At 43.2% G+C, this 26,159-nt stretch overlaps 1 protein-coding gene and 1 pseudogene across 6 annotated transcripts in view; one reads left to right on the top strand and one right to left on the bottom strand.

Annotated features, from left to right (window-relative positions):
* Positions 1–26,159, bottom strand: part of ARAP3 (ArfGAP with RhoGAP domain, ankyrin repeat and PH domain 3) — a 188,496-nt gene that overhangs the window by 134,284 nt on the left and 28,053 nt on the right. The window contains exon 1 of one of the 6 annotated variants that reach the window (XM_056517063.1): positions 13,035–13,158. The exons of 4 other annotated variants lie outside the window; for them this stretch is intronic. The gene's annotated coding sequence lies outside the window, so the exon portion shown is untranslated. Of the gene's footprint in view, positions 1–10,621; positions 10,751–13,034; positions 13,159–26,159 lie in introns of those variants that run through there. One more of the 6 variants, XM_056517062.1, reaches the window with a different exon arrangement.
* LOC130267893 (U2 spliceosomal RNA) lies at positions 2,253–2,347 on the top strand (annotated as a pseudogene).

The raw sequence follows: 26,159 nt of genomic DNA, 5'->3' as shown, positions 1-26,159 counted from the left end.
CTGTTCCCTCGGGTGACGTTCTGCACGTCAATCTTCTGCACACTGACTCATAATTTCTTACACACGTAACATACTTCACTTGTTGCGCATCCCCATCTGCGCAAAGACTTAGAATGTCTCTGTTGAACTGTCTATGTGCAAGATGAACTGCACAGTACTGACTGCTTGGGCTCTTAGTTTCCACCACTACTTCTCTTAACTGAAAGAATCTAGCATGACTAAATGACAAGTGATTCTTATGTTAAAGGGTACCTTTCATCAAAAAAAACTTTTGATATATTATAGATTAATGTATGTAGAATAACTGTCCAATTGCATGCTATTAAAAATATGCTTCTTTCTACTTAATTTTCCACTTTGAGAAAATGACCACTAGAGGTCTCCCTACCAATCCTGGCCGCAAGCCCTTTTTATAGATTTCAGACTCATGCTGCAGTCTTAAATCTCAGACTGCAGCCGGGACACAGACAAGCTCAGCTGGCAGCTCTGAATCTTCTCCTCTCTGTTTACAACTGCATGTGCAGAGAGAAGAAAGATCGGAGCTCAGATAGTAAAATGAATGAGGGCATGCAGTAAGGCAGAGTCAGGAGTATGCCCTGCTGTGCTATGAGCACAGTGCTGGCTCCTGCCTGTCTTATTGACAGGCAGGGAGCAGTGCTGAGCTTGTCTGTGTCCCGGCTGCAGTCTGATATTTAGGACTCCAGCATGAGTCTGAAATCTATAAAAAAAGGCTTGCAGCCAGGACTGGTAAGGAGACCTCTAGTGGTCATTTTTTCAAAGTGGAAAATTAAATGAAAGAAGCATATTTTTTTAATAACATGCAACTGGAAAGTTATTCTACATAGATTAATCTATAATATATCAAAAGTTTTTTTTATGAAAGGCAACCTTTAAATAATTAGTTATTGGATACAGTTTACATTTACAATAAATATCATTCTACATCCATAAAACCATAGACACACTACGGTCACGGTTAGTACTATCATTCTCTAGAAAAGGATAAGACAATTGTCTGTACACAAAAAAGATCAGTCCTCTTCCTTTACCTATTGAAGCTATATGCTCTAAAAGAGTATGTGAGTAAATAGAGATTAACATTGATCTGGACTGTCTTATCTGTAAAAATTGATAGAAATATCCATGCGGTAAGTCAAACTCACTCTGGAGCTGCTCTAAGGTTGGGTTCACACCGCGCTTTTCAAATATGGTTACCGTATACGGTTTTCCGCAAAAAAACGTATGGCAAAAACCGTATGCAACCTTATACAACCGTATGACTCAAAATTAAAACGTATACGGTTTTTCCCCGTACGGTTCTATCCGTTTGCATCAGTTTTTGCCAACGGTTTTGCTATTTTGTTGGAATTAGTTTTCCAGCAATTTAATAAAGTTACTATTGTTCTATTGAAATTCCAATCTGCGCATGTGTCAACTCCAAAAACGGATTAGAAAAACCGTCTGCAACCGTATTCTGAAATTCTGTGTACGGTTCTCATAGACAACAACGTTAAAAGAACCGCATACAGTTCGCATACGGTTTTCCAACCGGAGGCAAAAACGTGGTCGACAGCGTTTTTGCCTACGGTTGAAAAATCGGCAAAACCGTATCCGAAGCAAAACGGATGCAACCGTACACAACATTTGGAATACGGTTTACAATGCATTCTCTATGTATATGGTTTCGGATACGGTCGTATACGTTTTTTTGCGGAAAACCGTATACAGTTACCGTATTTGAAAAACGTGGTGTGAACCCAGCCTAAGCTCCTCACCAGATGTACAGGAGCATCTACCTACCATAGAATTTACTTGACGGGATCCATAAGATAAAAGACTATTTCTTAGTTAGCAGCCATCCTTTTACAAAAGGTTTATGCACAAACTCACAGAAGATAATATGTTTAATATAAGAAAGTCATGTTAGCAATGATCGGAATAAAGATGTGTGGGATGCAGCATAGGCCAGTGGTGAGTTATTTGTAATTTATACAAGTAAGATGAGTTCTGGTGAGTTAACAGATGAACAGGAAGAACATTCATCTTCATATTTAAGAGACCACAGAATTGCTGTGAGTCATTGATAGCTGGCCAAGGGTTAAATACATCTGTCAATAATGAAAAGGTCAGACAAAGACTGATTGTCTACAAGTAATGGAGGGGCGTAAAAGAAGACAGCCTGCTTGGTGGTCTCCAAACAAGGTTTAAGCTGGTCATACAATTCAGATAATTGTTGGCAAACAGCTTCCTCAGTCGCTTCTCGGCCTTTTGGCTAAAATCAAGTGTATTATCTGTTCTTATCAGGTTGTCCACTGGTAAGAATGGATGGCTGCATGGAGTAGCATGTGTACCAGGGCATTCCGGCGCTGGCGCCCACCCCGCTCAACGGCTGCCCTGATGTGACCTGTCTCCTCCGGCTCTCACTGCGGGAGCCGACGGAGCCGACGGCGGGAGCTCATGACAGCATAGCCCCGCCCCCTCATGACGTCACGCCCCGCCCCCTCAATGCAAGTCTATGGGAGGGGGCGTGACGGCTGCCACGCCCCCTCCCATAGACTTGCATTGAGGGTGCAGGACGTGACGTCACGAGGGGGCAGGGCTATGACGTCACGAGCTCCCGCCGTCGGCTCCAGTGTTCGGAACAGTTTGTTTTAAACGCTGAGCAGCGGCGTACCCCTTTAAATATTGGTCACCACTGGGCCACCAGTAGCAGAGTACCCCTTTAAATATTGGTCACCACTGGGCCACCAGGAGTAGAAGGTCTCAAATTAATCTCTTAAACGGAGTACCTGAAGTTCACAAAAGGAAAAAATTCTGAAAGTCAAAACTCAAGATTTAGGGAAGGAGTTCATGTTAAATGTGTAGTAGGCGTTTGCGGCTTCTATCGTGTCACCAAATGACTAGACGAGAGATACATGCTGGCCACCAAAATAGAAAATTTTGCCATATTGTTGCTCATTACCAGGCCATTCTAAACAAGCCTTCTCTGTTCATTGTTGAAGTAACAAAACATTGTGATAAAAAAATTAGCCGGCAGTGTGAACGTAGCCTAAGTACACCATACAACATATACGTTGGTGAAACAGAACAAACAGAATACCTAAATACAGTCTATGGCTGCAATGCGGGTAGGTCATACAGTATATGTTAAAATACTTTTTGATATATACCGGCGACACAACCCTGAAACTATGTGAATGGGGCAAAAGAAAGGAGGAATAAAATGTAGTTATTATTTTCAAATTTTTGCATGAACAGTAATGGACATGCTTAGGAGGGATTTACGCATGTCTTGGGGCTAAATAACTATGCTGTGAGATTACCATAACACTGTGTCTTTTTGTGAACTGGGCATTTCCTGTTGGAGTTCCCTTCTTTAAATACAAGTCTGATAATTTCTTGTTTGTAAGTTTAAGGTCACTTTTCTCCCTCCCACACATCAGCCACTTCACCCATTAAAACACCAATGATCTGCATTCCATCCAAAAGATCAGTGTTTTCTAACCAAGGCACCTCCAGCTGTTGCAAAAGTACAATTAGTTGCAGAATGATCTCCCTCCCAACTAACGGTTGCTCCACCCATTGAAGCAGACAGGCTCCCTGTCATCACCTAGTGATGTAATATCTCGGGCCATACTGCAACCTGGGAAAACCATGGAAAAATGAGACAACACTCATTTTGTTTGCTGTTAAAGATAAACTTTGGGGCAAAAATCACAGAAGAATTGTGAGACCACCACAAAACACAGGTACAGACACTATATTATGAACTACACTAACTTTACAGCCCCTGTAGCACAGTCAATAAAAAAAAAAACTCCTGGAAGAACCCTCTAACATTGGTTTGGTAAAATTATATAGGGGGCTTGATAAAAAGAGGTTTCATATGTTTTAGAATAGGCTTAACTAGCAATGCACTGGACGAGAGTATGTCAAGAAATAACGTGGGCAGCAGCGGATCTGTTCTCTACATCATCCACTGTATTCTGCTGCCAATGTTTAAATGCCAGTTATATAGGGAATAATACAGCATTGTTCCTAGGCATGGATTAGCTATTCCTTCTGTAACTATTAATACACTGCCATTAGCATGTGACTTCTGCTCCGTCTTCATGCTGAACCGGCTAGGCCAATGAAATATTACAGCCATAGCCTTATGTGGTGACGTCACTGGAATCGATGACTTCACATGTGGGAATATTAGATAATACATCAGTAAGGCTCCCAGGGAATCTGCCGCCCCATGCTGTTTTATGGCTGCCTGTGTTTGCAGATGGGATTTGATTAGAAAGAAGAGACAAATACTTCTCTTTACGGACCTTCTATTATACTGTTCCTGCTCATACTGTAAAGGGAGCAGTTCTGGGAAGTAACACAGTTTAGGAATAGCTTTAGTGATTTGTCACTGTAATGAAAAAATATTAAAATAGGCACTGTCATTACAACACCGTGCATCGATCAATAGTACAAGGGAGTACAATAAAACTCTTAAAACTCTGTAAAAAATGTGTGTTAGCATGGGGGAGGGGGGGGGGGGGGTATCTATTCACTGTCCAATCAGTTGTCAGTGCCGATCTATGTTAGGACGCACCCAGGGCTGGTGCAATGTTTTTTGTCACCCTAGGCAAAGGTACATTTTGCCACCCATTGACTCCGCCCACTGGCCCACCCTTTGACACGCCCCCCCTTAGTACTGGGGTGACACACTGTAACAAACCCCCTTTTCATGAAATCTCCTTACTACTGGAGTGCCACACTGTAACAAACCTCCTCCTCATGTAATCTCCTTAATACTGGGGTGACACACTGTAACAAACCTCCTCCTCATGTAATCTCCTTACTACTGGGGTGAAACACTGTAACAAACCTCCTCCTCATGTAATCTCCTTACTACTGGGGTGACACACTGTAACAAACCCCCTTCTCATGTAATCTCCTTACTACTGGAGTGACACACTGTAACAAACCTCCTCCTCATGTAATCTCCTTACTACTGGGGTGACACACTGTAACAAACCTCCTCCTCATGTAATCTCCTTACTACTGGGGTGACACAATGTAACAAACCTCCTCCTCATGTAATCTCCTTACTACTGTGGTGACACACTGTAACAAACCTCCTTCTCATGTAATTTCCTTACTACTGTGGTGACACACTGTAACAAACCTCCTCCTCATGTAATCTCATTACTACTGTGGTGACACACTGTAACAAACCTCCTTCTCATGTAATCTCCTTACTACTGGGGTGAAACACTGTAACAAACTCCTCCTTATGTTGTTGGCTGAGCGAGTGGTTTGGATGCTGGTTGTCTAACTTTATTGTGGCAGGCAGAGCGGCGCCCCCATCAAGAGATCACTCTAAGCAGCTGCCTATTTTGCCTATATGTAGAGCCGTCCCTGGATGCACCGCTTCAACAAAGAGAATGGGACATTCTGTTGACAATTAGGCTATGTTCACATGGGGGAATGTCCGCGTGTGGACATCCAGAGACTGCGGGTGGAGGCATAATATGTCAGTGCTAGGACCGCAAGGGAATGTGCAGTTTCATAGACGGCTATGCATTCCATTAATTCTTTCTGCGGACACGGAATTCAGAATTTCCATGTCTGGCATAGAAATTCCGCCATTTGCACAGCGCAGCAGAATCCCCAAAAATACAAGAGGACTCTGCTGCAGCTGAATTTACATGCAGAATTCCAAGCGGAATTTGGCATGGAAATCCTGAGGTGTGAACATAACCTAAGTGTATTTCAAAATACACTACGGCTTTGGCTGTCCGGACATGCTGAGCGTTGTTGTTTCACAACAGCTAGAGGCATCCTGGTTAGGAAACACTGCTGTAGTTCTATTTTAAAGGGGTACTCTGGTGAAAACCTTTTTTCTTTTAAATCAACTGGTGGCAGAAAGTTAAACATATTTGTAAATTACTTCTATTAAAAAATCTTAATCCTTCCTGTACTTATTAGCTGCTGAATACTACAGAGGAAATTCTTTTCTTTTTGGAATGCTCTCTGATGACATCATAAGCACAGTTCTCTCTGCTGACGTTATTATAATAATAACAACGTTTTATTTATTGTTGTCCTTAGTGGGATTTGAGCCCAAGTCCCCAGCACTGCTAACCACTAAGCCACCATGCTGCCCTTTGCATACATCTGCTATGCACAGTTGCTAAAACGGACCGAGATGTCAGCAGAGAGCACTGTCCTCGTGATGTCATCAGTGTTCCAAAAAGAAAGGAATTTCCTCTGTAGCATTCAGCAGCTAATAAGTACTGGAAGGATTAAGATTTTTTAATAGAAATAATTTACAAATATGTTTAACTTTCTGCCACCAGTTGATTTAAAAGAAAAAAGGTTTTCACCGGAGTACCCCTTTAACAACTCTCATGCCATCTTCTCAGATGTTCTGTTACCATAAGATTCTCATAGGGAACACAGACAGCAGCTTCTATTTTAGAAATGCAGAAAAAACTAGTAACAAGAAAGGAGATGTGGCTTTTTAAAAGAAACAGTTTCCCAGTGTGACTTCTTTCTCTAGTAGGGTATTTCTCATAGTCCCCCATATAATAGCAATCAGTCTTAAAGGGGTACTCCGGTGAAAACCTTTTTTCTTTTAAATCAACTGGTTGCAAAAAGTTAAACATATTTGTAAATGACTTCTATTAAAAAATCTTAATCCTTCCTTTACTTATTAGCTGCTGAATACTACAGAGGAAATTCTTTTCTTTTTGGAATGCTCTCTGATGACATCACAATCACAGTTCTCTCTGCTGATGTTATTATAATAATAACTCTTTATTTATTGTTGTCTTTAGTGGGATTTAAACCCAAGTCCCCAGCACTGCAAGGCAGCAGTGCTAACCACTGAGCCACCATGCTGCCCTTAGCATACATCTGCTATGCATGGTTGCTAAAATGGACAGAGATGTCAGCAGAGAGCACTGTCCTCGTGATGTCATCAGTGTTCCAAAAAGAAAGGAATTTCCTCTGTAGCATTCAGCAGCTAATAAGTACTGGAAGGATTAAGATTTTTTAATAGAAATAATTTACAAATATGTTTAACTTTCTGCCACCAGTTGATTTAAAAGAAAAAAGGTTTTCACCGGAGTACCCCTTTAACAACTCTCATGCCATGTTCTCCGATGTTCTGTTACCATAAGCTTCTCATAGGGAACACATACAGCAGCTTCTATTTTAGAAATGCAGAAAAAACTACTAACTTAAGAAAGGAGATGTGGCTTTTTAAAAGAAACAGGGTCCCAGTGTGACTTCTTTCTCTAGTAGGGTATTTCTCATAGAGACTTCTCCCCCACATAATAGCAATCAGTCTTAAGACCAGTGTTTTCCAAGAAGGTGCCTCCAGCTGTGGCAAAACTCCAAATCCCAGCATGACCAGACAGCCTTTGGAATAAGCCAGGGTGCTGCTGAGACACCACATTGAAAATGAAGATGAAATAACTATACAACTTCCTGTCTGGAGTGAATGACACGAAACATGCTGAAGCCAATACAATTGGTGATAACACTATATTGGTAAGTTATTTATCTTGTGGTAATAGTCTTATTTAGGTACAATTTTCTGATACCAGAATAGCCCTTTAAAGGGGTATTCCAGGCCAAAACCTTTTTTATATATCAACTGGCTCCGGAAAGTTAGACAGATTTGTAAATTACTTCTATTAAAAAATCTTAATCCTTCCAATAGTTATTAGCTTTTGAAGTTGAGTTGTTGTTTTCTGTCTAACTGCTCTCTGATGACTCACGTCCCGGGAGCTGTGCAGTTCCTATGGGGATATTCTCCCATCAAGCACAGCTCCCGGGACGTGACATCATCATTGAGCAGTTAGACAGAAAACTTCAGAAGCTAATAACTATTGGAAGGATTAAGATTTTTTAATACAAGTAATTTACAAATCTGTTTAACTTTCCGGAGCCAGTTGATATATATATATATATATATATATATAAAAAAAAGGTTTTGCCTGGAATACCCCTTTAAGGTTTGACCATTTAAAACATTGGTCTTCAAACTGTGGCCCTCCAGATGTTGCAAAACTACAATTCCCAGCATGCCCGGACAGCCTTTGGCTGTCCGGGCATGCTGGGAGTTGTAGTTTTGCAACATCTGGAGGGCCACAGTTTGAAGACCGCTGATTTAAAAGGATGATAATATTTCTGGCATATATTCATGATTAGAAATATCGAATTTACAGTAAATTCGATTTGTCACGAACTTCTCGGCTCAGCAGTTGATGTCTTTTCCCGCATAAATTAGTTCAGCTTTCAGGTTCTCCGGTGGGCTGGAAAAGGTGGATACATTCCTAGGAAAGAGTCTCCTAGGACTGTATCCACCTTTTTCAGCCCACGGGAGCACCTGAAAGCTGAACTAATTTATGCAGGATAAGTCATCAACTGCCGAGCCGAGAAGTTCGTGACGAATCGAATTTACTGTAAATTCGCTCATCTCTATTCATGATATACCAGAAATGTCTGATAGATGTAGGGATGCAACAAGTAATCGATATTATCAATAAAAAACGATAATCAATTAATTAGTCATTATTTGTTGTAGCTTCTGTCGTTAGGGGGCGTGGCATAGAAACGCAGTATTCCTACTACTTTCCCTGACTTTTAGGCTTAGGTTCACACTACGGAAATTCCGCTTGCTAAAATGTATAGTATGGTGAATGGGTTTCCGTTCACAGATTCACACTTCGGAATTTGTGAACGGAAAATCCGCTTGGAAATTTCTACCTGAAGAATGACGTTGCTCATTATTCAGGCGGAAATAATAGCGGAACACATTGCAGTCTATTGGAGACTGCAGTGTCCGCACGGTCCTAGCACCCACTGATTCAGTCGGTCCTGGCCGCACTCGGAATCTCCGGGTGGAATTTTTCTGCAGTGTGAACCTGGCCTAAATGTCTGCGGCCTAACTCCAGCACTGAGACCACGGCCTGGAGTCCGCAATCCGGCGCCGCCTCCTTGTCCTTGGTGCCTCAAGTAACAAAAAGCCTACGGTCCTGACATAACGGGAGTCCCCCTATATGGCGAGAAGTTCTGATCTCCAGCCTCCGTGCAGTGACAGACAGATCTTCCTGGTGCAGGAGGCGGCCATCACTAAGGTCTGTGATCTGCTCCTTCTCCCCTGCAACGAGGCTCATAGGTTAACCCTTCAGGTGCTGTCCTCTCTCGTTTCTCCCCTGTTAACCCTTCAGCGGCTGTTCCTTGACTATTACCCTCTGTTAACTCTTCAGGGAATGTCCCCTGTCTTTTCCTCCCATTAACCCTTCAGTTGCTGTCCCTTCACTCTTACCTTCTGTTAACCCATCAGTTGCTGCCCCTCTCTTTTGTCCCCTGTTAACCCTTTAGTTGCTGTCCCTCAGCTATTACCCTCTGTTAACCCTTCAGGTGCTGTCCCTTCTCTTTCCCCCCTGTTTAGGCAGCAGAAGAAACAAAAACGGAACGTATTCCAAGCGCCAGATACCTTTGAGGTAGTCAGTCTAACAGAGTAGACCAATTTCAATAAAAGATGACATTTATTCCAAGCATAAATCAACGCGTTTCAGACCCAAAACGGGCCCTTCATAAGGACAGAATGCATCATCAGCATTTAGTCCTGATGAAGGGCCCGTTTCGGGTCTGAAACGCGTTGGTTTATGCTTGGAATAAATGTTATCTTTTATTGAAATTGGTCTACTTTGTTAGACTGACTACCTCAAGGGATCTGGAGCTTGGAAAAAGTTCCGTTTTTGTTTCTTCTGCTGCCTATACCATTACCGGACCAGACGCTGCCTGGGATCAGGGGAATCAAGCTGCAGGATCCCATTCTATGATATATGAAATACCAGATGTTGTGCTCTGAGCGCAACACCACAGGGTGAGTGTTATTACCAGCATCTCCCTACCTGTGCCTAACGTACTTCACCAGGGGCGCTATTGTGTTCCTTTTTTTTCTCTTTTTATCTTTCCCCCCTGTTAACTCTTTATGATGTGGTCCCCACTTCCCTCCATCCTCCCTTTAACCCTTCCCTGGTCCCCAAATCTTTTTTTTTTGCTTAAATCTGATTAATCGAATCAATAATCGATTTTTAGAAACAATCGTTGGTTGCAGCTCTAGATAGATGTGGGTCCCAGACGTGCACCTGTCTGCAGACACGGGGTTCCCTGACCCAATCCCACCAGGTTAAGTTCATGAAATTAACTAACTTAAGAAAGGAAATGTGACTTTTCAAAAGAAACAGAGATCCTGTGTGACTTCTTTCTTTTTTCTTCTTTCTGTTAAGGTATTTCTCATAGTGACTCTAGATTAATCTTTCCCAAGCAGGATGCCTCCAGCTGTTGGAAAACTACAACTCCCAGCATGCCCAGACAGCCGAAGGCACCCAGCTTGGGAAACACTGCTTCAGACTAGCTGGGTCCTCAAGCAATGATGTGCCAACCATAAATAGATGTATTTGTACCCATTCTTCCCCTTTAAATTGAGGCAGAATTAAAGCCATGAAAACTATGTGCAGGGAGCATAATAGGAGCATTGTAGAGTCTGCAGCCAATGTAACACTGAATCCTATTATGTGATGATAATCTATCCTATACCAGCGCAGCTCGCATTTACCTGAATGGCTGACCCAGCGACATCCACCCCTTCTCTCCACATGCGTGAACGGGCCCCTTGTCGTTGGAGCTCTCAGTGCGCGTTACGATTTGGACATGGTCCCAGCCCGAACATCTTTTTTTTTTTTTTGCACTAGGCATCAGGGCTTTCTTGCAAAAGGAAAAGGAAAGGGAAGTGACGGCAGCTGAGAACTGAACTGTAAGCACTGACCATTGCTGGTGATGTTATCGGGACCAGTTGTGGCTTTATCTTCCTTCTCATGAGGCTTGAACTGCAGGCCTGACGTTTATTACCCAGAAATGTTCTTGAGGAGGCAGGAAAGGGTTAAAGCAGTTCCGTTTATTATTGAGAAGGCAAGAAAGGGTTAAAGCAGTTTTTTCCTTACATTACAGGCACACGGTCGCTGCTCCTATTAAGTACTTTTTGCACTGCGTCGCTCCTTCTGGAAAAGTATAAATTAAATGAAAACTGAACACGTTCTTACGTCATTTTATATACGTCTATATGCATTCGCTGGTGACGTAGGTACGCTCAATCCATTGCTTGTCAACACAAATAGGTAATCAGCCAATCATATGGCAGCAACTCAATGCATTTAGGCATGTTGACGTGGTGAAAGGATAGGGGATTAGATGCCTGATCGCTGGGGTCCCGCCACTGGGGACCCCCGTGATCTTGCACGCAGAACCCCAGTTAAAATCGGTCCCCGGAGCATGTTCACTCCGGGTCTGATTACCGGCGACCACGGGGCCGGCGGCGTGTGACGTCACGCTCCACCCCTCAATGCAAGCCTATGGGAGGGGGCGTGACAGCTGTGGTCACCGTGGTCGCCGGTAATCAGACCTGGAGCGAACATCCTCCAGGGACTGATTTTAACTGGGTTGTTGCGTGCAAGATCACGGGGGTCCCCAGCGGCGGGACCCCCGCGATCAGGCATCTTATCCCCTATCCTTTGGATAAGGGAATAAGATGTCTAAGCGCCACAGTACCCCTTTAAGTGACTTGTTGGTGCTACACTGGCTGGTCTGAGTATTTCAGAAACTGCTGATCTCCTGGGATTTTCATGCATAACCATCTCTAGGGTTACAGAGAATGGTCCAAAAAAGAGAAAATATCCAAGGAGCAGCAGTTGTGTGGATAAAAATGGCCTGTTTATGTCAGAGGAGAATAGGCAGACTGCTTCCAGATGACAGAAAGGCAACAGTATCTTAAATAACCACTCATTACAATTAAGGTATGTAGAATACCATCTTTGAACACACAACATGTGGGACCTTAAAGCAGATGGGTTACAGCAGCAGAAGACCACACCGGGTGCCACTCCTGTCAGCTAAGAACAGGAAACAGGCTACAATTCGCACAGGCACCAAAACTGGACAATGGAAGAACATTGCCTGGTCTGAGGAGTCTTGATTCCAGCTGTGACCTTTAGATGTCAGGGTCACAATTTGGCTAAAAGGGGTACTCCGGTGGAAAACTTTTTTTATTTTTATTTTTTATCAACTGGTGCCAGAAAGTTAAACAGATTTGTAAATTACTTCTATTCAAAATTTTACTCCTTCCAGTACTTATTAGCTTCTGAATACTAAAGAGGAAATTATTTTCTTTTTGGAACACAGAGCTCTCTGCTGACATCATGACCACAGTGCTCTCTGCTGACATCTCTGTCCATTTTAGGAACTGTAGCATATTTTTTCTATGGGGATTTTCTCCTACTCTGGACAGTTCTTAAAATGGACAGAGGTGTCAGCAGAGAGCTCTGTGTTCCAAAAACGAAAAATATTTCCTCTGTAGTATTCAGCAGCTAATAAGTACTGGAAGGATTAAGATTTTTTTAATAGAAGTAATTTACAAATCTGTTTAATTTTCAGGCACCAGTTGATAAAAAAAATAAATAAAACGTTTTCCACCGGAGTACACCGTTAAACAACATGAAAGCATGGATCCATCCTGCCTTGTATTAACCGGTCATACTAGTTGTGGTGGTGTAATGGGGTGAGGGACATTATCGTGGCCCCCTATAGACCCCTTAGTACCAACTGAACATGGTATAAACATAACAGCCTACCTTAATAGCTGACCATGGACCCATCTTCTGTTGGCTACTTCCAGCAGGATAAAGCACCACATCACAAAGCTCACTGAGTGGTAAATTTGGCAATTCACTGCTGTTTTTCAATACAAAGGTAGATCCCTAAGATCCCCACTGATCAGAAGAATGAAGAAGTGATCCCTTAAAGGGGTTGTCCCAAGGGCACAGTGCTTGGCTATTTTTGTCAATCATATAAGGAGTAAAAGCAGTGCACATGTTCGACCATCACTCTATTGACTTATAAGACAAGGGACCGCTACTCTTATGATTGGTGAGGGTCTCAGTGGTCAGACCTCCACAGATCACATACTTATCACTTACCCTGAGATAACCCCTTTGATGGTATACACAAGCACAGCCGTCTGTCTTTAGGGATGGTTGGCAGGTCACTATTTGTGAAAGGTGATATGTGAATCACACCCAGCAGAATTTGGTGTGGAAATTTCCTTGAATTAAATCCATGACTATTATAATTTTTAGACAGACATTTTTGCAACACAATTTGCATGATCCTTAAACAGCCCAACCCCCCCCCCCCCTCCAAGAAAAAAAAAAAAAAAAAGAATCTTTAAAATCTAAATGCTTTATATTGTACAGATCTATTCCTTCTTATAGCTGAAGGTTTGCTGCAATGTGTCCAGTGTAGGTAATGCTCTGTAAGCTACACAGACTTCATGACACTAGGTTGAGAGCTACATTAAAGGGGTATTCCAGGCCAAAACTTTTTTTTATATATATCAACTGGCTCCGGAAAGTTAAACAGATTTGTAAATTACTTCTATTAAAAAATCTTAATCCTTCCAATAGTTATTAGATTCTGAAGTTGAGTTGTTGTTTTCTGTCTAACTGCTCTCTGATGACTCACGTCCCGGGAGCTGTGCAGTTCCTATGGGGATTATTCTCCCATCATGCACAGCTCCCGGGACGTGACATCATCATTGAGCAGTTAGACAGAAAACTTCAGAAGCTAATAACTATTGGAAGGATTAAGATTTTTTAATAGAAGTAATTTACAAATCTGTTTAACTTTCCGGAGCCAGTTGAGATATATATATATATATATATATATAAAAAAAAGGTTTTGCCTGGAATACCCCTTTAATTTATCTATTGCAGCAACAGGACAGAAATCTGTGCCGATGTAGTAATTGGCTCAGGGTCTACTCATATATATACCCCAGACCGGGCTTGGCTGTGAGTCAAGGGAGCATATGCCCCCAGGCAAGACCCCCAGTAGATGTTAGAGCCTCGGCCACCAGGGTTGTCCCGGAAAGGGGGGCCCTTCTGGAAGTTGGAGACACATGTCCCAGATCCCAGATGGAGAGCAACTGAGTGTGCATCTTTAAGGGATGCAGAGGGGCCCTTTTAATATATGGTGACAGAGAAGGGAACCAACTACTTATATGGGGGCACAAAATGGGCACTATTACTGTGTGTGGCAAAAGAGATGGGGAGTTTGTATGGAAGAGAGGAGAATGTTGTGGAGCCTAAAATATAAGTCTGGCAGATTCTGCAGAGATGAGTCATAGGCGGGAAAAGTCTTCATGGTGGTCTGGGCCAGATAGAGAAGAAAAGGAAAAGTGAGCAACTTCGATCAGAGAAGACATCATGTGTGTCACTGGATGTCATATTTTATTCAATAACAGTATGACGGTATTATTAATGATATGGTGACTAGTAGTTATGGTATGCTGTATTATTTATTCCTTTTAAACTGCTTTTACTGGTATTACAGTGGGGACCAAAAGTTTTGGCACCCCAGGTAAAAATTTGTATTAATGTGCATAAAGAAGCCAAGGAAAGATGGAGAAAAAAACAAAAGGCATCAAATTACAGATTAGATATTCTTATAATATGTCAACAAAAGTTAGACTTTATTTCCATCATTTACACTTTCAAAATAACAGAAAACAAAAAAAAAAGGCATCTGCAAAAGTTTAGGCACCCTGCAGAATTTATAGCATGCACTGCCCCCTTTGCAAAGCTGAGACCTGCCAGTGTCATGGATTGTTCTCAATCATCATCTGGAAAGACCAGGTGATGTCAATCTCAAAGGTTTTAAATTCCCAGACTCATCTGACCTTGCCCCAACAATCAGCACCATGGGTTCTTCTAAGCAGTTGTCTAGAAATCTGACACTGAAAATAGTTGACGCTCACAAAGCTGGAGAAGGCTATAAGAAGATAGCAAAACATTTTCAGATGTCAATATCCTCTGTTCGGAATGTAATTATGAAATGGCAGTCATCAGGAACAGTGGAAGTTAAAGCGAGATCTGGAAGACCAAGAAAAATATCAGACAGAACAGCTCGCAGGATTGTGAGAAAAACAATTCAAAACCCACGTTTGACTGCACAATCCCTCCAGAAAGATCTGGAAGACACTGGAGTTGTGGTACACTATTCCACTATAAAGAGATACTAGTACAAATATGGTCTTCATGGAAGAACCATCAGAAGAAAACCTCTTCTACGTCCTCACCACAAAAATCAGCATTTGAACTTTGCAAATGAACATATAGACAAGCCTGATGCATTTTGGAAACAAGTTCTGTGGACCGAACTTTTTGGCCGGAATGAGCAAAAGTGCGTTTGGAGAAGAAGGGGAACCGAATTTAATGAAAAGAACCTCTGTCCAACTGTTAAGCATGGGGGTGGATCAATCATGCATTGGGGTTGTATTGCAGCCAGTGGCACAGGGAACATCTCACGAGTAGAAGGAAAAATGGATTCAATAAAATTTCAGCAAATTTTGGATGCTAACTTGATGCCATCTATGAAAAGGCTGAAGTTAAAGAGAGGATGGCTTCTACAAATGGATAATGATTATAAACACACCTCAAAATCCACGGGGGATTGATTACAACTGAAGGTTTTGCCATGGCCTTCACAATCTCCTGACCTCAACATAATTGAAAATCTATGGATAGACCTTAAAAGAGCAGTGTGTGACAGACAGACCAGAAATCTCAAAGAACTGGAAGACTTTTGTAAGGAAGAATGGGCAAAGATACCTCAAACAAGAATTGAAAGACTCTTGGCTGGCTACAAAAAGCGTTTACAAGCTGTGATACTTGCCAAAGGGGGCAGTACAAGATATTAACTCTGCAGGGTGCCCAAACTTTTGCAGACGCCATTTTTTTTGTTTTCTGTTATTTTGAAAGTGTAAATGATGGAAATAAAATCGAACTTTTGTTGACATATTATAAGAATGTCTAATCTGTCATTTGATGCCTTTTGGAGATTTTTCCATCTTCCCTTGGCTTCTTTATGCACATTAATACAAATTTTTACCTGGGGTGCCCAAACTTTTGATCCCCACTGTATTAGTCTTGGTATATGGGTATTATTGGTAATATTGGTATATTGGATTTGGTCAGTAACAATATAGGGGACATATGTGGTAACTATAGTGGTATATGTCTTACCTATGTTAATGTTTTATGTGTGTATATATATATATATATATATATATATATATATATACACACATATCCTATTCTGCATTAAATAATCTATCCTGTTTCTGTCATCTACCTGGGGTTTTCACACCACCCATGGCTGCAGATCTTCCGGGAGATTTTTACCCTTTTGGCTGTAGTTTCTCTGGTTGATACAACTATTAATCCGACATGTTGTAACAACTGTCCCAAAAATTTCCCATGTATGGAAATGCAATTGTTAAATCTGAAAGATTGTTACATTCCTGTATGTTCACAACGATTTTCCCATGGAGAACTCTTCATAGTGCATCATAAGCCTTTACTTGTATTTGTTGGCAGTAAATACAAAGATTTTTCTAATAAATTTTACGAACAATTTCTTTGTGTTTACGGCCATCAAATACAACATGTAGGGAAATGGTTCCATTTGAACAACATTTGCATAGATTAATATCACTCATAAGATCAGTGTTTCTCACACAGGGTGCCTCCAGCTGTTGCAAGACTGCAACTCCCAGCATGTGTGCATGCTGGGAGTTGTAGTTTTGCAACAGCTAGGGATACACTGTTTGGAAAACACTGCATTAGATTATCCACCTCCTGGTTACGCTATTAACACCATCAGGACCACTTCCCCCAGATCATATACAGTGACCCCCTCGACCTACGATGGCCCCGACATACGATCATTTCAACATACGATGGCCTCTCAGAGGCCGTATGTTGAAGGCAGCATCAACATACGATACTTTTGTATGTCGGGGCCATCGCATAAACGGCTATCCGGCAGCGCAGACTGCTTCAGCTGCCACCTGATAGCCGTTTACGGTGCCCCGTGTGGTCCGCTAAAGATCACTTACCTGTCCTCGGGGCTCCGGCGCGTCCTCTTCAGGATCCCCTGCATCGTCGGCGCTCTCCATCGTCGTCATCACGTCACTGCGCACGCCGCCCCGTCATCCAATAGGAGCGTTGCGCGTAGCGACGTGATGGCGGCGACGGAGAGCGAGGATGCCGGGGAAGCAGAGGCCTTGTAGGAGCGTCGGGGACACCTTGGGGACGCGGCGACAGTGATGGATGGCAATATCCAGGGCAGTGGTGACGAGCGGTGACGGTCCGGAGCGGCGAGGACAGGTGAGTACAACTTCCTCTAACAGTGGTCTACAACCTGCAGACCTCCAGATGTTGCAAAAGTACAACACCCAGCATGCCCGGACAGCCAACGGCTGTCCGGGCATGCTGGGTGTTGTAGTTTTGCAACATCTGGAGGTCCGCAGGTTGTAGACCACTGTCCTATACTTTACATTGCACGGATCCCTCAACATACAATGGTTTCAACAAACGATGGTCCGTTTGGAACGGATTACCATCGTATGTTGAGGGACCACTGTATTATGGGCCGCTAGAAGCGCCAAACATTATCAGGGAGATTTATTTAAAGGGGTACTCCACTGGAAAACATTTTTTTTTTTTTTTAAATCAACTGATAGCAGAAAGTTAAACAGATTTGTAAATTACTTCTATTAAAAAATCTTAATCTTATTCAGTACTTATCAGCTGCTGTTATGATCCACGGGAAGTTCTTTTCTTTTTGAATTTCCTTTCTGCCTGACCACAGTGCTCTCTGCTGACACCACTGCCCATTTTAGGAACTGTCCAGAGCAGGAGAGGTTTTCTATGGGGATTTGCTCCTACATCAGACAGTTCCTAAAATGGAAGAGGTGTCAGTAGAGAGCACTACGGCAGAAAGGAAATTCAAAAAGAAAAGAACTTCCTGTGGATCATAACAGCAGCGGATAAGTACTTGAAGGATTAAGATTTTTTAATAGAAATAATTTACAAATCTGTTTAACTGCCTGACACCAGTTGATTCATAATTTTTTTTTCCAGTGGAGTACCCCTTTAAAAAGTGTGCAGAAGAAACATGACCAGTTGCCCATAGCAACCAATCAGATCGCTTCTTTCACTTTTCACAGGCCTCTTTAAAAATGAAAGAAGTGATCTGATTGGTTGCTATGGGCAACTGCACTACTCTTCCTCTACACAGGTTTTGATAAATCTTCCCATATATTATTAAGTGATATGTCTTGAAAAAAACATTGATCCCAGAATACCCAATTGAATTCCATGGCATGTCAATTTAGTTGTGGTTTGTGCACCTATACCAAAGTCTGAGAGTACATGATGGGAGTTGGAGTTTTGGGCAACACTTTCATTATACTGTACTACGTGGATTTACTGTCAAAATCTGCGATTAACATCTGCAACATATCTGCCTCATCTGAAGACGGCCTTATGGTTGTAATCCAGTATTACAGTCCACAACTTACACCTTGATGCAGTGACTGCTAGGCCAGGGCTTTACAAACTGGGTGCCATGACAAATTGGTGTGACGGCGACAGTCCTTAGGTGTGTTGCAGGACCATGCCACAGCAGCAGCCACCGCCGGTCACTGTTCGGTCACATCCAGCAGCCACTTCAATCAGTGAGCAGGGGTGGATGTCGGGATTGACGAGTAACACCCATGTGATGCCCACTTTCCCTTGTTCGGGACTGAGGACTGATGCCCATTCCCCCGGTTACAAGGAGGGGAATGAAGTGGCACAGAGGGTGATGGAGAGAGGGTAATGATAGTGTGGGATCAAAGGGGAGAATTAAGTGGCATGGGATGCTTACAAGGGGGTAATGAAGTAGTACAGCGGGTGAATAAAGTGGCATGGCGGGGTTACAAGGGGGGAATAAAGTGGCACAGGGGGTAAGGAAGAAGGGGTAATAACGTGGCACAGGGTGTAAAAGAAGTGGCACATTTACAAGAGAAGGAATGAAGTGGCATCGGGGGAATTCCAAAGGGGATAATGAAAATGCACAGGGGGTGATGAAGATGGGGTAATGAAGTGGCACTAGGGGGGAGGATGAATCAAGTGATATGGGGGGGAATAAAGGGGGGGATGAAGTGACACGGGGGGATCAATAGGGGGTGAAGTTACACAGAGGGATAGAGTGACACAGCGGGATGAATTGGTACAGCATGGGAATGGGAATAAGGTGACACAGGGGTTGATCGGGGGAGGGCTGTAATAAAATAACACGGGGTGATTAAGGCGGAGAATGAAATGGCAGAGAAGGGATAAAGGGGTGATGAAATGGCACATGGGTGATCAAGGGGGGGAATGAAATGGCAGAGGCGGATAGCAGCGACATTTGTAATGCTGTATCCTGTCGCAGGCCGTAGGACGTGCAATGCGTAATGTGCAATTGGGGATACAGCGAGGAGAGTGTCGCCAAACTTTGTATGTCTAAAAAGGATGTCACCAACATGAAGAGTTTCAATAGCTGAAACATGAAAATTCCTTTCAATAGCTTTTCGGCCTTTGTTTTCATACAGGAAATCTCTTCTTTGTAGCTCCCCCATGCTTTCCATAAACCACTAAGTAAAGAATTCAATAAAGCTAAAATAAGGTAAAAATGTCCCCAAAAATAAGATAAAAATGTCCCCACTTCCTTTCTTCTCCTATGGATAATTCTGTGTGTCCGTAGAAAATCAGTGTATCTATATCTGTATCTGTGAATCACATGGGCCCAGATTTATCCAACTCTGTGAGAGAAAAAGTGGAGTGACTTTCCCAGAGCAACCAATCACAGCTCAGCTAACGAGCTGAGGTAAAGTGAAAGCTGAGCTGTGATTGGTTGGGGCTATATCCTCTATAGATTTACAATACAGACAAGGCCTAGACTGTAAGGTTTATTGCTGATTTTATCATAGACAGGAATATAGGCAGCAGACAATACATACAATGGGGTGTAAAGAAACAATGTTGGTAGGAAAGTCAATGGTGGACGGGAAGATGTCCCTGCCCAGCCGAAATGATAGTGTATTGTAAAGAAATTCTACACAATAAACCATCTGACTCCTATTGTATGAGCTTTGTTACTTTCTGGTTTTCGGCAGCACTTTTTATTTCTCTAGAGGTTCTCCCCAATGGTTCGTAGGCCTGACCAAAACCCCAAAGCCTTACATTGTTCCTGAAATGTTCCTCTTTTGGAACAGATTTGATGTGAATGAATATGTTCCCTTTTAGGCTCCAGAAAGTATCACTTTGCATTTTATCATCTAGGTCAGTGGTCCCCAAACTGTGGCCCTCCAGATGTTGCAAAACTACAATTCCCAGCATGCCTGGACAGCCGTTGGCTGTCCAGGCATGCTGGGAGTTGTAGTTTTGCAACATCTGGAGGGCCACAGTTTGGGGACCACTGATCTAGGTAGATAGATTTCATGAACTGAGTTTTTGTAAGCGAAAGACCGATAAAGGATTTTCCTCTTTTTGTTGTTGGGATGCTGGCCTACAAACCCATTTGACGAGTCCCTGTAAGTTTTGAGTATAGCACCATGACCATTGTTCGTAAGACAAGAAACAAGCTGCCCTTACACACTACCTATAGGGGTAGTGACCCCCGGATGATGGTCTTCTGACCGAAACACGTTTTGGGGTGGCGGCATCCTGGGACTTTTTTGGTTTGTATTTTCTTTATGGGTTTTCTGTGCTTTCTACTTGGCTGATATATAAGACTTCTTATTCCTAAAACTTGTGGCTACCTTGTCTGTATACCGTATATATTCGAATATAAGCAGAGTTTTTCAGCACGATTTTTCGTGCTGAAAACACCCCCCTCGGCTTATACTCGAGCGAACTCTCAGCCTTCAGTGGTCTTCAACCTGCGGACCTCCAGATGTTGCAGAACTACAAACCCCAGCATGCCCGAACAGCCATCGGCTGTCCGGGCATGCTGGGAGCTGTAGTTTTGAAACATCTGGAGGTCCGCAAGTTGAAGACCACTGCGGCCTTCGTCATCATTCAAACCCCTCCCCCCCCCCCTTTTGTTTTGTACTGACCTCCCCTCGGCGGGAAGGAAGGGTGAGCTGGTCAGGGCCATCTATGTTGCATGGACCGTCCGGTGGGGAGGGACAGTCGTTCCGGGCTGTCAATCTTCACCGGGGGGGGGCCTCTTCTCCATGCTTCGGGCCCGGCCCCGGACTAGTGACGTTGCCTTGACGATGACGCACAGGGACGTTCATGCGCAAGGTCCCTGTGCGTCATCGTCAAGGCAACATCACTAGTCCGGGGCTGCCCGGAAGTGCGGAGAAGAGGCCCCCCCGATGAAGAAGGACAGCCCGGAACGACTATGCCTCCCCACCGGACGGTCCCTGCAGCATAGATGGCCCGGACCAGCTCACCCTTCCTTCCCACCGAGGGGAGGTGAGTACAAAACAAGGGGGGGGGGGGGGGGCTGGATGATGACGAAGGCCGCAGTGGTCTTCAACCTGCGGACCTCCAGATGTTTCAAAACTACAACTCCCAGCGAAGGTCCTCAGGTTGAAGACCACTGACAGGCGGTGATGATGAAGGGGGGATGATGACAGGCGAATGATGATGAAGGGGGGGATGATGACAGGGTAATGATGAAGGGTTGATGATGACAGGTGGTGATGATGAAGGGGGGATGATGACGGAGGTCTGGATGATGACAGGGGGGGGGTGATGCATTTCCCACCCTAGGCTTATAGTCGAGTCAATAACTTTTCCTGGGTTTTTGGGGTGAAATTAGGGGCCTCAGCTTATATTCGGGTCGGCTTATACTCGAGTATATACGTTACTTTATATATACAGCTCCCTTTGTACTTAGCTATGTTATAGCAGAAGTTCACATATGGTTATTATTATCTTTTCCCCTGGGGTGTGTAATTTATTTATGTTTGGTATTTGAAACTACCTATAGGGGGTATAATGTTGCCCTGTCCAACCATACTTTTTATCATCAAGAATGGCGCTAGAAGTTTTACGAAGTCACAGTATTCATAGAAAAGACATACCATGTACTGCTGGCATTGGGAGACAGATTATAATACAGTGATTTCTCAGGCTTGTGTAAATGGCTCAGTTCTGCATGTGAGGTGTCCCAGTACCAGAGTGCATCCTGTCAGGTAAACATTGCTTCAGGAACCTGCGCTAGGCCCTGCTGCTCAGGTGATGCTTTAATATTCATTATGGTCTTTGTCGTTTAATTTACATTGTTTTTCACTGTACCTTTAAGAAATGTACAGGATATCTGTAAGGAGGTATGATGCAGAGTACCCATGTGACCCTGATTGCCCCTCGCTAGGCCATATGTAGTGTAGGGGAAGGAGCTATTTAGTTCAGCTGTGTGCAGAGCTCAGTGTGAGCTGCAGTGTGGAAGAGAGGCAGCAGCAGTGTGAGATGATTTAATGGAAGCCTAAAGTAAATCTTCAAGCAAGCGACCGCACCATTCTGCAAGTGTTCCCTGCCCAGAAGGATTTAGAGATTCCTAATTGTGAGCATAATATCCAGTGAGTCGATGGGCCACACAGTGATAGTTCATACTCTGGAGGTGTAGCGTTAATTGGAGACTATGAGAATCCTAGTCAGCGTGGGAGGCCTAAGCATTAAGTCTTAAATATAAACTACAATACTGCAAGTCACAGCAAGTCTTCAGGGCTCCCAAGGGTTACTCTGCATCTCCTCTACTCTAATCTGCACTGTGAGGATTGTAACATCTACTCCTGCCTCAGTAAAGACAGTTATCTGTAACCTGGCATTGGTGTTTTTATTATCCAACGCCTGGCCCAGGAGAAGCTGTCCTATCCTCGGACTGTGTAGGTTAACGGTGCCCTGGTGTCAGGAAGTGATACGTTTCATCGCTCCGAGCCACCATTTTGCACCACAGACAGAAACACTAGTGCGCCACCACATATGGAATTATAAAAGGGCTTCCATAGAAGCACATGGTGTACCTCCATATCCCAGCAGATTCGCTAAAAAACTAGCAAGAAAAGGCGGCATGTCCCGTCTGAATTTATATGCATTAAAGGTATCAACTCTTACATAGTATATCACATTATCTTTTCAGTACTACAATTCCCAAAAGGCAATGGTTTCCTTTAGCTTATCATCACAGCCCTCCCACCCTGCCCACTCACATCTTACAGCACTGATGCTAGTTCTCCCCCTTAGAGGTGCTGCAGACCATGCTCCAAAGAGCAGACTATCTCTTCAAACAGCAGATGTATTCATTCCCTGCCTGGGAAATTGCACTGCCTAAGGCAGCATGATGTATACCCATCTAGTTGTTTCCTAAATGTCCAAAAAAAAGATATAGATTGATAGATAGATTTTAGGGAATGGTGATGTAGGCTGATATAGGTCTCATCTGTATTTATATGTACAAAGGGATTCTCTCTAAGACGTTTAGCTTCTATGGCAAAATATCTCTCTACATATCGCACTTAAAGGGGTATTCCAGGAAAAAACTTTTTTTTATATATATCAACTGGCTCCAGAAAGTTAAACAGATTTGTAAATTACTTCTATTAAAAAATCTTAATCTTTTCAATAATTATCAGCTGCTGAAGTTGAGTTGTTGTTTTCTGTCTGGCAACAGTGCTCTCTGCTGACATCTCTGCTTATCTCGGGAACTGCACAGAGTAGAAGAGGTTTGCTATGGGGATTTGCTTCTAAACTGGGCGGTTCCCGAGACACGGGTCTCAGAGAACACTTAGACAGAAAAGAACAAGTCAACTTCAGCAGCTCATACGTACTGAAAGGATTAAGATTTTTGAATAGAAGTGATTTACAAATCTGTTTAACTTTCTGGAGCCAATTGATATATATATATATATATATATATATATGAATAAACAAATTTTCCTGGATAACCCCTTTAAAGGATCTTGTTCAGCAGTGAATGGAGTATGTACTGCTCCATATGAAGGAACCATGCAGGCTCCATGCACCAGGCCCTGCAATATGCTGCAGACCATTAAGTCTGCAAAAGCTGCTGTATTCATTGCCTGTCTGAATACAGGTATTCAAAGAAATTATTCTCCAAAGCACGTTAGCTTCTAGGAAAACACATCTTTATACATACAAAGAATCCTGTTTAGCAGTGAATGGAGGCTATACAGCTCCCCGCTAAAGAACCATATAGGCTCCATGCACAGGGCTCATATGCATCAACTCTTATATACTTACATAGCCTTTAGCTGTCCCAGGATGCTGGGAGTTGTAGTTATTCACAGCTGGATTGACCTATAGCCTCAGTAGGCCTACACCTTTAGACGGTCTGACTTCTAGTAAAAAGAAGAGCTACATTCTGATGGGGGAGGTTTCACTCTGCGCTAACAATGGGCGACGCATTTCAAGACACAGAAGAGTTAGTAACAATCCCCGCATATAACAATGAAGGTAATTCAATGAGAGAAATGAAGCCAGGCTTTGTTCTACCAATGCTAATCCATGGTGCCCGCACAAACCCAACAGCTGTGCTGCCGTATCCAGCCCACTGACTGCCAGTTTCCATCTTCTTGTCTGTTTCCAGCTATTGTTAAAACTTTCGACTTCCTTCCTCTTTGCAGATCTCCCACGAGCCCAATTCCCTCTCCCCAAGAGAAAGAATAACAGACACACTCAGTCCCATACAACTCCACATAGTCTAATATTTTCTATAAAGCCCGACCAAACTGGAGTCCTACCTGGAACTATCAATCATAGGACTACAAAGGATTATGAGATCTGCACCATAAAACAATGTAAGCTTCACATTATAGACTCGGCCAAACAGTACATCAGGAAACAGGGCGACATTGTAAAAGGATCTGCAGACACGTCAGGGGGCTGGCTATATAAATCACATCGACGGATCTTAAAGGGGTACTCCGCTGCTCAGCGTTTGGAACAAAATGTTCCAAACGCTTGGAGCCGGTGCCGGGAGCTCGTGACTTCATAACCCCGCCCCTCTTGATGTCACGCCCCGCCCCCTCAATGCAAGTCTATGGCAGGGGGCGTGACGGATGTCACGACCCCTCCCATAGACTTGCATTGAGGGGGTGGGGCATGACATCCCGAGGGGCGGGGCAATGACGTCACGTGATCCCAACACTTTTTTCTCAGGTTTTGCGTTCCGTGTGACACAATTTGCGACCGAAAAAACAAAAACCCTCCATTTGACAAGAAAAAACTGAAAAGGGGGGAGTGGCCACATGAGAAAGGGGGGTGGTCCTGACAAAAGGGGCATGTCCACAGCAGTTTTGAAAAATCCCCACATATTTAATAAGGTTTCCACAGAAAATGTCGTGGATTTGAGCTGAGAAAAACCCTACACAACAGAACAAATGTAAAGAAAGCAAAACGTAGGGAAAAGTGGAAAGTGTAGGGAATCCTTAGTAAATACCGTGGGAAAATACCTGTCGGGAATCAAAACCCACAAAGAAACCTACACTCCACTCTTAGTAAATAGCCCCCAATATCTTTATATGTTTCTCAAGTTTTGCTGCAATTTTTGCATATTTTCTATGCTGTTTTGTTATAAAGGGGCTATCAAAGATTAAATGGTATAATCTATTCTCAGGATATGGAATAACTAACTATATTGTTTGTGGGGGGGGGGGGGTATACCTGACTACCACTCCATTGATTCTCGAAGGCCCTATGAACATAGCTGAGTGCAGAACTCGGCTATGTTCACAAGTCGTATAGGCATTGCATGGAGAGGTGGCCAAGCCTGGGTGCTGCTGCTTCATTAATACGGGGGACAACTGACCCCCATTGTCATGATCGGTTTAGGTTCTACCACTGGGATCCCAACCCATCACAAGAGTGGAGGGCAACTTTCCACCAAGTGAATGGAGTGCCATTGTGCATGCTAGACTGCCACTCCATTCCTTCTCTATGGGTCTTCTGGACATTGCCAAGTGCAGAGCTATGTTTAGTCCCATAGACAATCAATAGAGCAGTGGCCAAACATGCGCTACGCGGCCCATTCACCCAGAGAGAAAAATGGCCTCTATTCCTCCCTGCAGTTGGACCCGCACTCATTCTGTGGCTATTAAAGGGGTACTCCTGTGTAAGTTTTTTCTTTCATTTTATTTTATTTTTTCTTTTATCAATAAGTACCAAAAAGTTCAATAGATTTGTGAATGACTTCTATTTAAAAAT

Source organism: Hyla sarda, chromosome 4 (genome assembly GCF_029499605.1).
Source record: "Hyla sarda isolate aHylSar1 chromosome 4, aHylSar1.hap1, whole genome shotgun sequence".
NCBI classification, from domain to species: domain Eukaryota; kingdom Metazoa; phylum Chordata; class Amphibia; order Anura; family Hylidae; genus Hyla; species Hyla sarda.
The sequence above is the reverse complement of the archived record's forward strand: the minus strand, read 5'-3'. Positions and strand labels throughout refer to the sequence as shown.